The 13,782-nt window shown below is 42.4% G+C and overlaps 1 protein-coding gene across 5 annotated transcripts in view; it reads left to right on the top strand.

Annotated features, from left to right (window-relative positions):
• Positions 1 to 3,446: 3,446 nt before the first annotated feature.
• KYNU (kynureninase) overlaps positions 3,447 to 13,782 on the top strand; it is a 117,824-nt gene continuing 107,488 nt past the window's right edge. The window contains exon 1 of one of the 5 annotated variants that reach the window (XM_085852236.1): positions 3,447 to 3,536. The gene's annotated coding sequence lies outside the window, so the exon portion shown is untranslated. The remainder of the gene's footprint in view (positions 3,537 to 13,782) is intronic. The other 4 variants (XM_085852222.1, XR_015050731.1, XM_085852209.1 and 1 more) reach the window with 4 other exon arrangements.

Raw genomic sequence — 13,782 nt, 5'->3', positions numbered from 1 at the left:
ATGGCATTCGTCCATCATGTGAAGTTTTTTGAGGAAGTCTGCATCTTCCTCCAACTTTCCTGAGAACCAATTTGCAAAGTCTAGTCGTTTGCGTTTCTATTGATCAGTAAGCACTGTTTCCGTTTGAATTTTGTATGGAAAGGCATGAATGTCTTGGCGAAGGATCCTCTGAACGGTGCTCTTATGAATGTTTGTCTCGGCAGAAAGTCGTCAAATCGATTTTTTTGGACTCTGAACGACCGCCTGTCTCACCATTTCCACATTTTCTTCACTACGACCTGTCCTCTTCCGACCACTGTGACCCTTGTGAAGGTCACTGATTGTTCCCACATTGGTAAACTTTGCGATGGTGCACTTTATTGTCCGAAAGTTTGGTGCATGGCGCAAGTGGATACCGAAATGTCTTGAGTAAAGATGTTGCACCTGTATGACACTTTTCGTCTGGTGCCAAAGTTCAACAATTTTCGTCCGTTGTTGTAGAGTCAGTCTTGGCATTTTTCTGGCGCTTGCTTGGTATCAAAATAAACTTCAGGATCTATGCAACAAGAAATGAAACATTGGCGACAAAATTACTGCTTTTTTAGGATCAAACGAAGCATTTTAAAAGTTGTATATTTTTTGACACCCTATAAACATCATGATCAAACTATATACAAGTAAGAATCCAGTTCCTATGTTTCAAGTATAAAGAATCTGAATAAGCCAGCACGTGATCAATCTATAAGATTATAAGAATCTGCGAAGTTCCTATGCTTCAAGCATAAATAATTTGAGTAAGCAAGCAGGCACATCTTTAAACATCATGATCAAACTATATACATGTAAGAATCTGAATAAGCTAGCACATGATCAATCTATAAGATTATATGAATCTGCGAAGTTCCTATTTTTCAAGTATAAAGAATTTGAATAAGCAAGCAGGCACATCTTTAAACATCATGATCAAACTATAAGAATCTACGAAGTTGGAAGTTCCCATGTTTCAAGTATAAAGAATCTGAATAGTGTAGTGAATAAGCAAGCAGGTCAATCATGATCAATCATAGAATCTACAATCTAGTACAGTACCTAATACCTATATTTACAGACCACTGATGAGACCACCAGGCACTTTACGAGACTTGACCCTTGCAAAGTCCTAACAGCTGAATATACCTCAACAGTTTTGTAGAGCAAAGTGCAAACGGCTAAAGCCAGGTTAACCAAACGTAAGCTAACTACTAAAGTAACCTTAAAAATGCAAGAACCATAAATGTAACCTGAAAAAAATCGAGGATAATAAGAGTAAAGAGACGTGCAAAGTCCCATACTCCCATCGAAGTCAACTGACTTCTATATAAAATAGAGAATGAGATAAGATGAATATCTTATATCTGTTCCACTAACTACCAACTACCATTCAGGCACTCACAAATACATTTTTCCTTAAAAAAAATTTTTCATGAAATATGTGGAGATTGCGTTTTCCTTGTTCTCAGATCTACAGCGACCTATATATATAGCCCTCGGTTTTTTCGGTTGTGATGACGCGGGTTCGGTGGACCAAGTTCCCCAGTACCCAGTATCCTGGTTGTGGAGGCCCCTGGGCAACTGCCCAGCTTGCTCATGCCTAAATCCGGCCCTGGTCCAACAGATTGAAAAACAGAGCGGTTCGTATCTCCACGTGTGAGTTATAAATGAATGCAATTATTGGAATTGATTGCTTCCACTTGCAAACATCTGTAGTCAATGAGAAAACGACAAACTCTCAGCACATGTGAATGTTGTGCTAAATGTAACTGGTTTGTGTTGAGTGTTTTGTAAAAACTTGTTTGAGTTTTGCAATCTTTGTGAAGACAAGTATAAAAACACTGGTTTTGCAAAGTAGGCTTGTTTTTTTTGCTTGTGTTATTATTGCTTTTGCTGTCTTTGGACACAGTTTCGTTCGCATTGATTTTGCAATTGAGAAAAACTGGAGAAAAATAAATAAATTGTGCGATCCGGATCTTCACCAAAATCGAATCGATTCGTCCTTGTCACGCACCAAACCTGTCCACCAAGTTTCGTCCGAATCCGTCCATAACCCTTTGAGATATCCTGTTAACAGACAAACAAATGAGATGTCCTGCGTAGCACGATACTTGCGATATCCAAATAAACAATATGATTCGAGGTTTTGATTCGTGAACCAAATCAATTACCCAAGATGCAAATTCTGTTCAAACAAGCAGAGTAACCAGCCTCAAGGTGGGTGGAAATTGCACATTAATTGCTGAAAAAGTATAGTCTGTGTATCACAAAAAGACTATACTGTAGATCAGGGGTCTCCAACCTTTTTGGGTGGAGGGCCACAAAACCAAAGTGGTGAGGGGCGGAGGGCCGCACCCAAAAAAGGACGCTAAATTCTGAAAAAAAATATGTATAATTAATATGCGGAAATTTAAACAAAAATTAGTGCTGAATATATTTTTCTTGGGAACGAATATGATAAATGAATAATCGTGTTAAAAACACACGTGTCTAATATGAATCAAAATCATAATAAAAATTACAGAACGCTTTGATCATTGACCCTGACAAATTGGCAGTATCGCGGGCCGCATTGTAATGTAAACTTAATATGGCACCGCGGGCCGCATCAATCCGTCTAAGGGGCCGCATGTGGCCCGCGGGCCGCAGGTTGGAGACTCCTGCTGTAGATGTTTGTGTGGTGTGTCTATTGAAGGGTGTATAGGGTCTAAGTGTTTCAAATGGTCTCTCGGGCTCCAGAATCGTCTTGAGGGGTCTGAGGTATAAAGGGATCTAAAGGCCATTTTCCAATAGTAGTTAGGGTCTAAGGAGTTTCAGGAGGGTCAAAATGTCGAAGGGTCAAGGGGTCTAAAGGGTGTAAAGGTCTTTAAGAGTACAAAGGGTCTTAAAAGGTCCAAATGGTCTGAAACAGAGTCTGAAACATCTAAGGGGTCTACTATAGGTCTAAAGGGTATGTTCCGGCAGTAGTTACAGGTCAAAAGCGTTTAAGGGGTCTAAAGTGAATAAAGAGGGTCTAATTGTCAAAGGTCAAACGGTCAAGGGGTCTCAGCAATATGAAGTGTGTAAATGTCTTCAGATCTAAGGGGTCGAAAAAGTCAAAAAGGGTCTAAAGGGAGAAAAAGTCTAAATGGTCATAAAAGGTTGAAAGGGGTGAAAAAGTTCGAAGGGGTATAAAGGTCTAAATGTCTAAATGGTACATTCCAATACTCTGTAATTAATAGACGTAGTCATTGTCCAATCATACATAATTCATAGACATACTCACATGGGTCAACCGAGGCTTCACCATCCGCCCATGATTTTAGGTTTTATATAGTAGTGTCCAATTATATAGTAGTGTCTAAACGTCCAAACAATGTCCAATTCAGACATTGCACGGGAATTTGCAGGTGCATAGTTGTATTGACGTCAATTGGTAATCACTTACCAAGCCAGGCATTCCGTTGGAGTGCTTGAGTGCTGAAGCCACTTAATGAGCTGTACAGTTCATGTCCCGATCGGGATGTACAATCCACAGTTACTGTAAGGTAAATAAATGTATGTATACGGCACACATGGACGAAGTACATGTGGGTAGATTTGGATTTGTACGGACTCTCCACGGGTGTGTGGACATGCCATGCCTGTTACGGGCACCGTGGTGGCAAAGTTTCATCCCGTATCTTATGGAGCTTCTATCAGGTTTTCCTTTGTCCTCGCACCTGTTTTTAAAGTATTTGTTTATCGGATTTGCTTTACAAAGGTGATATGTTTCTCTTTGTGAGTTTCAAAGCAAATATATATTTGATAACGCCAGATTTCTGAGCCATTTGCAGGATTAACGTGTTTTCTAAATTGCTGAGCCAATTTTTTTCCACCCGTCACACGTCGTTGTTTATCAAGAAAAATGTTTATAAACATCTCCCTGAAACATCTGTCTAAATGTAACGTTTTTTGGTGAAGACTATTCAAGGTTTTTGGGTTGTATACAGTACATACTGTAGCCAGTCATCACATTGACTCCAATCTGCTGATTCCCGAAAAATTGCTGACATCGGCCGAGCATGTATCTGTGTGTGTGTGTGTGTGTTTGTGTGTTTGTGTGTTTGTGTGTTTGTGTGTGTGTGTGTGTGTGTGTGTGTGTGTGTGTGTGTGTGTGTGTGTGTGTGTGTGTGTGTGTGTGTGTGTGTGTGTGTGTTGTTCATAAAGCATAACATGCTTTCTGATAACTCCCCGACTCTATATATATATATATATATATATATATATATATATATATATATATATATATATATATATATATATATATATATATATATATATCTTCTTCTCCTTTCGGCTGCTCCCGTTAGGGGTCGCCACAGCGGATCATCCGATCCGCATAGTGATTTGGCACATGTTTAACGCCGGATGCCCTTCCTGACACAACCCTGGTCGCCTCTTACGACACAGGGATATGGTACACCTATTTTAACCAGGGTATACACTGGCCCAGTACACTGGTACTCATTTCGCCGACCTCGGAAGGATGACAGGCTGAGTCAACCCCCTGGTGTATTAATTCAGTGGCCCAACGGGGCTTGAACTCAGGACCTTTTGGATCCCAAGCCGCTGCCCTAACCACTGCGCCAACACACCAGGCTGTATATATATATATATATGTATATATATATATATATATATATATATATATATATATATATATATATATATATATATATATATATATATATATATATATATATATATATATATATATATATATATATATATATATATATATATATATATATATATATATATATATATATATATATATATATATATATATATATATATATATATATATATATATATATATATATGTATATATATATATATATATATATATATATATATATATATATATATATATATATATATATATATATATATATATATATATATATATATGTATATATATATATATATATATATATATATATATATATATATATATGTATATATATATATATATATATATATATATATATATATATATATATATATATATATATATATATATATATATATATATATATATATATATATATATATATATATATATATATATATATATATATCTCTCTCTCTCTCTCTCTCTCTCTCTCTCTCTCTCTCTCTCTCTCTCTCTCTCTCTCTCTCTCTCTCTCTCTCTCTCTGGGACTTGTCCGGGTGGTGTTTGTCTCCGGACGCGTCTGGGCAGTGTTTACCTCTGGGGGGTATTTTTGTATGACCATTAGAAAATGAAAATGAAAAAAAGAGCTATCCCATAATGCCATGCACACCACCATGTTGGTTGTATTCACCTCCCCGGCAACGACAGCATCAGTAACTACAACCTATCACGTTTTATCTCCTTATTCTGATTTACTGCAATGGAGGGTTATGCTCTCGCTTGCCTGGCCTGCCAACCAACACGGCGCTCGATCAAAACCATCCTACATTAAAACGTGTGATCTTAAAATACCTCTGCAAAATACCTCTCACTGCGCAACCATCCATCCATATATTATATGCATGCACATTTGTGGGGCAAGGACGAACAATCCACATCATTCAAATTCCACCAATATCACGTGACTTCCATGGATACAATAAAATATACTATACAAATTTGCTTTTAAAAGAATAACGGCACGGCTTGAATACACGGCACTCTTGGCACGGCTTGGATGTTAACTGAGCTTATCAAAAAGGTGATTTGAAACCGACCCTTCCCTTCGGACACCCGTGCAATCTCAGTGCTCAACTCAGTCGCGTATGTATTATGTAGCCATTTTAACAATTCAATTTCAACAATTTTATGAGCCTTTAACCTGGTGTGACGGCATCATCAACCTCAGCGTGACCATGGTGACCAAACACCTTGTGACTCATGGTTCACATGCAACATTCTCAACACACTGTGCTGCTTTGAAAACGAAATCAGCTACGTACATGACTTTCCGCAACCCATAGTCATCACACACACAGCTGGAATGTCACTCCTCCTTTTTTTTATTCCAAACCCACAAAGACCAGCAGAGCTGATGGCTCCCTCAGGACTACAGGTGCAAGGCCGTTCCCTATAGTCCCAAATGGAGGGTCAACTCTGCCTCTGAGCTGTCTCGCCTGGGTTCGATTCCTGACCCAGTATTTGACATGTAAGCAATTATAGTTCATAGCTGAGCTGAGATTAAATCTATGTTCCGTGATTTAATTTTTATAAATCCGGCAATGCTGCTCATATAACAGGCTATTTGTATTTAATATGCCTGTGATTCACTATCAATCCCCAGACTTATCATCCTTGCACATTAAACATCCCCCTGCTCCGTGTCTCTCCACTTCACGCAGCCAACAGCATCTTCTCGCAAGGAATTCAAATCGTTACAAAGCTCTGCATTCCTAGCATATTATAAAAGATTTTGATGCAGTCAATACACCTTAATCAGGCATCAGATATGAAGCTTGTGGCCAAATTTCATCAAAATCGTTTGTTTGGTTCAAGCGATAATGACTGAAGTATTTACAGACTGACTGACTCACTGAGTCACTGACTGACACTAACTAACTCACTCACCTACGGATACTGCTCGATCGCATAAGCTCACCTGACTAAAGTTCTGGTGAACTAAAAATCACTCATGGAGTGGCACGGTGGAACGAACGGCACTGGATGGAGCGCATACCTCCACTAGGCTGAATAGTTTACATCTTGCCATCGCGTTGACTGTCGATCGACCTTCGCAAGGATGGCACCGACAATCTCCCAGTTTCAGAACGATCGGCTGAGCGGTTTGGCCTGTAGATGAGCAGACTGACCTGAAGACGAGCAGACAAACAAGCAAACCAACAGAACAGATCAACGTTCTTCGCAAAAATTTATTTTGCCACTTATCAAACAAACAAACAAATAAATGAAAAATAGGACAGCCTGTCCTGAAGCTCACCGGGATCAGGAGCAACAGTCACTCAAACCCTGAGCAGACCCCCTTAGACCCTGAATTTTTTTAATGCCATGAACAAAATTTTTGTGCAGACGATAAACTTTGGTACATCATGGGTGATGAAGGTTGTGGTCAAGTTTCGTCGAAGTCGTTTGTGTAGTTTTGGAGAAGAAAGCAAATACCGATTTTGGGGGGGGGGGGGTCAAAACCCTCCAGTAGACCTCATTTAAGGACACATTTTTATGTGGTTGATACCCTTTGGTACATCATGCATGATTAAGGTTGTGGTCAAGTTTCATCAAAACCTTCCACCTTCAGTCGGCGGAGGTGATAAAGGTGAAAAAGTGAGAGGGTGGGGAGGCGGGGGGAGAAAAAAAAGACGAATTCATACAAAAACAATGGGGTACCCTAAATATATAGACATGGACACACACACACACACATATACACACACACACACACACACACACACACACACACACACACACACACACACACACACACACACACACACACACACACACACACACACACACACAAACATTGCAATAGTCGATCACATCCACTTGTGATCCCCTTGGGGTGAGACTTACTCGAACGCATACCTCTGCCAGCCTGAACGTTTTAGCCCATTGATCTGCCAGATCTAGATCTGGATCTCAATCAAAATATAATCCACTTGTTCTTTTCACTGAACCAACTCATCCACATAGTTTTGTCATAACCTGTCAACAACGTTTTTGAAATATCATGCTATGCTGTACTGCACAGTGTTGTATTGTGTCTGGCCGAGTAAGACCGCTGTTGGCCCGGCCGAGTGAGGCCTGCTTCAATGGAATAAATGGTGTTTGATTCTCTCCATCTGTCCTCATCATTGTGCTAAAGACACCACATACAATACTGTGCATCGTTTTTGGCCCTATTAGTCAGGCAGCTTAACTGAATTCAGGGTGCAGACCAGAAAATAGCAACATTTTTTTTCCCTTGATGTGATTTCTATCAATAGTATCAATAGTATTAATTTTGCCAAAGGTGCCACCAAACCTGTAATTGGCTACAATGATTAAAATGATAATTTCAGCAAATTATATGCATTTTAAGCATACTCTTTGAACGGAAAAGAATGTTGGTATGGGAGCTTCAATTTTGTGTGTATTTCCATGTTTGTCCCAGATAAATAATATTTCAATGTTAACTATTTATCGATAAATGTCTTCAATGAGTTTTATGCTAATTTATGCAAAGGTAGCATTTAATTTCATATTCAATGTATTTCTAATGATTTAATTGGCAGCTTTTCTTTTTTGGACCGGATATGTTTGTTTGTTTTTTCCGGAGCCTTCCATATTGCAAGCTTTGCTTTCATATTAGTTAATTTCAAATGTAATTTTTAGGTAAATTTCTGCAAATTTTATGTAAATGTATGGTATTTTGCTGATGTCTCAATACCAAGTGATTATACAATACATGCGTTACGACATAGAAAATGGGGATCATAGATTGAAGATCGGCAGCTTAAACCTCGACACGCAGGATCATTTTCCCTCTCATATTGATCTGAGCTGCTTTTTTGATGTGTATAACTTGCATTGATACATGATAAAATATGAAAATTAATTTACACCAATTTTTCAATGATGTAAATATCGACTAAGAAAACAAGCATTTGCAGGATTTGAAAATTCAACTACTATCAAAATCAGTATAACTGGACAGGAATGACCACACTGTGGTCACAACCAGCAGCAAAATCCGGTAAGGGGCCAATTGGGAAATGTGTTTTAAAGCACTCTCAAAACATGAACTGCGTAATTTGGAAACACACCTTTACTGTGCTATTAGAAGATTATCTCGACACCTATTTAATTATCCATGTCAACCTCCGCCACGGTTTTCACAGAACAACGTGATTTGTCACACGGTCGCAGATTGCTTAACCCCAATGTGGTGCCGCTCAAAAACTACGTAACGCTATTTTTTTAGTAATTTGCATAACGTCACGCTTTCTTGTGTAACGTAACATAACATAATGCGTGACAACTGTGCGTTCTGATGGGCTTGATGTGATATTGGGAGTTAGGTGAATGTTAAGTGATGCATGATGGACCAGAAATGAGGAAGCGGAACCGGAAGTGACGAGTGAGAGGCGTGGAGAGAAAGGGAGTGATTCGCCATTAAAAACGGTTGAGCTCAAGGGCCTGTGTGTCTGCTGCCATTATTATACAACATATCAGCGACGAGGATATTGGATGAAAGTGGCAAGGATGTCTTACCAGGCTCTTACACCACCGGTTGCATTCTTACAAAGTCTGGGTAAACCTTCGGTACCTTTTACATCTTGGATGCACATGTTCGAGAACTTCGTGCTAGCAGTAAATAACGAGGCACTGTCGGATGCGAGGAAGTGAGCATTGCTTATACGCTGTCTTAGAGCTGAAGGGCAGCGTTTATTCTATAATCTCCCAGTTGCTGAGGACACATATGCTGCTGCTCTCACCGCATTAACAGCCTTTTCATGCCAAAAGTGAATATTGTTTTCAAACGAAATAAGTTTCATCAGCGAGTACAGAGGCTGAGTGAATCGACAACTCGGTTCGTTGCGGATATACGTGAGATTGTCGTTAATTGTGAATTTAGCAATCTCTCTGATGAAATGATAGATCAGCTTGTGGGAAAAAAACAACCCCTTACAGCTCGCATACATTAACGTTTGCTTTTGGAACCGGACCTTACACCGCAGAAAGCCCTTGTAATGGCGGGACAAATCAAATCAGTCATGGTGGAAGCGAAAGCAATCACATACAGCATGGCAACATCCTTTCAGGATATCAATACAACACCAGAACGTCCTCGAGGGAAGCGATACAGACACACCACCATACTCAGGAACACTTCAAATGAACCTTTAAAGCCAACATTTCCACAGGCTCGACAGGTACACCAAGGGAGTACATACTAGCGATGTGGATCTACAATTCTTCTTCTTCTTCTTTCAGCTGCTCCCATTAGGGGTCACCACAGCGGATCATCCGTATGATCCGCATCGTGATTTGGCATATGTTTTACGCCGGATGCCCTTCCTGACGCAACCCTGGTCGCCTCTTACGACACAGGGATATGGTACACCTATTTTAACCGGGGTATACACCGGCCCAGTATACTGGTACTCATTCGCCGACCTCGGAAGGATGACAGGCGGAGTCAACCCCCTGGTGTATTAATTCAGTGGCCTAACGGGGCTTGAACTCAGAACCTTTTGGATCCCAAGCCGCTGCCCTAACCACTGCGCCAACACCAGGCATTGTGATGTGGATCTACAATTCACTTGGCCAATTACCCCCAAATGCCCCGCAAATTATGTAAATCGCAGGCAGTGTGGAAAAACTGGACATTTTACTGAAATATGTCACAGTAAAGAGCACAAACACCAAGTGTGTGAAGTTTCTATACCAGATGTGACTGTTTCAAGCATAAACACACATGCCTCTGACCAAATTAGAGGGAACCTATTTTGTGATGTTCATCTTTGCACATCTGATGGACAGATGTGCTTAACTAAATTCCTGGTGAACACAGGTTCAGTCATTTCAATACTTCCAAAATCTATCTTCCTGGAGCATTTCAAGAGAGCACTTCTTACAGAACCAAAATTACACTTGGTGAATTACCTGCAAAAATTAATCACTGTGGTTGGTGATTTTAGGGGGACTCTCCGCTGAACTATCCCTCCTTGAGAGTTGGCACGCCATCTGCTTGGGTACGGTGCCGGCGCAGCGCATGCGGTCCGTGAGAAAGGACGAGGCCGTTTGGTGTGAGGGAGGACTTTAGGTGGAGCCAGGTGAGTGGGTTGTCCAGCGACGAAAGACAGGTGGAGAAGGCGGGGCAACAGGTGCATGCAGAGATTGATCCAAGGCCAAACAAAGAGGAAGAGGATGACGGACGGCTTCGCTATCCGTCCTTTATAAGTCCGACGGTGCAGGGTGGGGGCGACGACCCAAAGCGATGAGTCGTCACCTGAATTGGACACTCCCATTGGACCCTGGCCACAGCACGACCCAGCCACCATGGCCGAAAGCAGCCTCATTTTACATCCGGTGAGACATCGCCGAGCTGTGGAATTGTCTTGCTCCGAACACCGCGACATGAACCGCCCTGCACCGAACTCCCAGGCCATGGTCCGGTGACTGGCCGAGGGCCACGTCGGCCCCGCATGCCCGCTCGGGCACCCCGGCATGCTGCGGTTGATGCTGATCAATGTGCTTGCTTCGGCCATACGCCATGTGGCCCAAGCGATCTGGGCCATACATCATGCCTCTGCTTGGTGGCGGCTGCATCGAGGCGGAGGTGCGAGACAGTGCAGCCACGACGTCACTCTGCACATCCCAAGCAAGCCTCGCTTTTCGAGGGGTTCCCCACGCGAGCACATGTGCTATGCTCGTTGGAGCTTTACAAACACGCTCGCCTGGAGAACCCGTCCGTTCCAAATTCATATCCCAGCCTAGCTTCTGTCCGTCTGTGGGATCGGCTAACATCCACCGCGTGTGTTTCCGGACCGGATTTCACTCGCGCAGGCGCGCACGCGGCGGCCTAGTACGAATCACAGCACGGACCCCGCGCACGCTGCCGTGCGAATCTGGCACGGTTACCAAAACAGCTACGGCCGCTACTCGGCGTTCGTCCCACATCTGTCGCCGTCTTCGTCGCCATTCAACACACGCACTTTCGCGTGCCATGACGCTCACACACCCTACCATGACACTCTCACTCGGACATGCGGTTGCATGTTCTCGCATACCAACCATCATCTCTCTTACATAAAGCGACCTCACACACGCTGTTTCTCTCACACACGGCCTTTCACCCACGCTATGCATGCGTTTCCACACGCACTTCGCCACACACATCGGGCCAACCACGCTGGGAATTTGCGCTACCACAAGGGGTGTCGGGGCCTCCATACCCCCAAAGCTTCGCGTGTACCAGTCCACAGCACTCGCCCCCTCTAACTCGCAAAGCTCGACCGGACTCACCTTGTCGCGATCCGCTTCAAGGGAGCATAGCGTCTCCCCTCGTTCCTGAAGGAGGCTATCCTGCTGTTCGCACCGGGTCATAGGACATTCCCCAAGCTCCCCCTCATTGTCCCTCGCCAACTCTATGTGTGTGCTCTTCTTTAGTTTCTTTTAATCCACCCTCTATCTCCCGTGTCTCTGTTATTTCTTTTAATTGCTGCATCTCCCTCGTCTCTATGTGTCTCCTGCATGTCTCAGTCACCCCATTTAATTTTTCCTTCTCCATCACTTTCTCCATCACCTTCACGAGTCTCGCCCAACACGTCTCAGACTCCTGGGCTCCCACTATTATTTCCACAGTCTCCATTTTTATTTGTGTCTCCTTTATCAGGGTTTGCCCTAATTGTTGTTTCATCCGCTAAGTGATGTCAATCAAGTCCCACACCACTAACGTTCCTCCCTGTGGTGATATCACACATCCCCTATCATTGTGCTGTTCTACTTCCTGGCTCCATTTGAGTTGTTCTTCCTTTCCGAACTTTTTGAGTTGTTCGTTATCTTTCCAAAGTTTTTCCATCTCTATGGACTCAAATTTTGCTCTCTCCTTCAGTTGGTTAATTTCAAACTCATATTGTTTGTGTTTTCTATCCCACCGTCTCTCACGTTCTTTCTTCTTCAATCTCACCGTTTCTTTCAATTGGCTTATCTCCTTTTCCTGTTTCATTCGTCATTCTTTCACCATCTCCGCGTACTTCAACCTTGCTTTCTTTTTAAGTTGTTCTTGTCTTTCCTTTTGTTTCGTTTCCCACTGTCTCTCATGTTCTTCCTTCTCCAATCTTGTTTCTTTCAATACTCTTTCCTGCATCTCATTCTTTAATCTTGCTTCTGCTTCTAACTGTTCGATCTGCACAGTGTGGTTCCTCAACGTTTCATTCTCCGTTCTCTTTCTTTCCTCTCTTAACATCCTCAGTTCGTTCTGTAGTTCCCTCTCTCTGCTTTGGTGTTTCCATAACTCAGAAGCTTTTTTTTCCTAATTCCTTTCTCATCTGCACACCTCTTTCACATTCTCCTTCCTCATTTCATCCATTCTTTTGCTCATCTCCTTTATTTTTTTTGTTCAGTTTGCTCTTCTCTTGTTCCAACTCATGGGTACTCCCCTCTACTTTCCTCATTTCTCCCTGTAGTTCTTTGAACTGTCTTGACTTTTCCAACAATTCTTCCTTCCTTTGCTCCAGAGATTTCACTCCTCTTTCTATCTCCTGTTCCAGGCTCTCCCTTATCTGATTGCCTGATCTTACCTCTTCCTTCAGTTGTTTCAATTCCAAATCGTGTTCACATTTTTCCTTTTTTTCCATTCTTCCTCCAAGCTCTTCCTATCCCGGAAGTTACTAATTTGCTCCTCATCTATTCTTTTATTCAGTTCGCTCTCCGCTCGTTCCAACACAAGGGTAAGACGCTCTACTTTCATCATTCCCCCAGCGAGTACCTCGCCTGTGTTGGCTAAGTCCTTATCCAGCTCCCGAATTCGTTCCTATGCATCGGCTAATTGTTGTGACTCCTTGTGCACCCAATCCTCATGAACCACGTCTACGCGCCGCCGTGCCTCGTCCAATTCAAAGGCAAATGAATGCAATTCCCCCATACAGTTATCACCACACCTCCACTGCTCCAAGGCCTCCGACAATTGTGTCTGAAGCCTGCCAATGCATGCGCAGGCGTCCTGCCACGCCTGCCATGGCGCATGCCGCGACCACGTGGTCTGAATCGGTGGCTGGGAGCCCCCGCCCCGTGTCGTGCCGTTCATTGTGCGATTA

Source organism: Eptatretus burgeri, chromosome 2 (genome assembly GCF_056783735.1).
Source record: "Eptatretus burgeri isolate ZD-2024b chromosome 2, Ebu_testis_v1, whole genome shotgun sequence".
Classification (NCBI taxonomy): Eukaryota; Metazoa; Chordata; class Myxini; order Myxiniformes; family Myxinidae; genus Eptatretus; species Eptatretus burgeri.
This window is presented reverse-complemented; position numbering and strand designations above follow the sequence as displayed.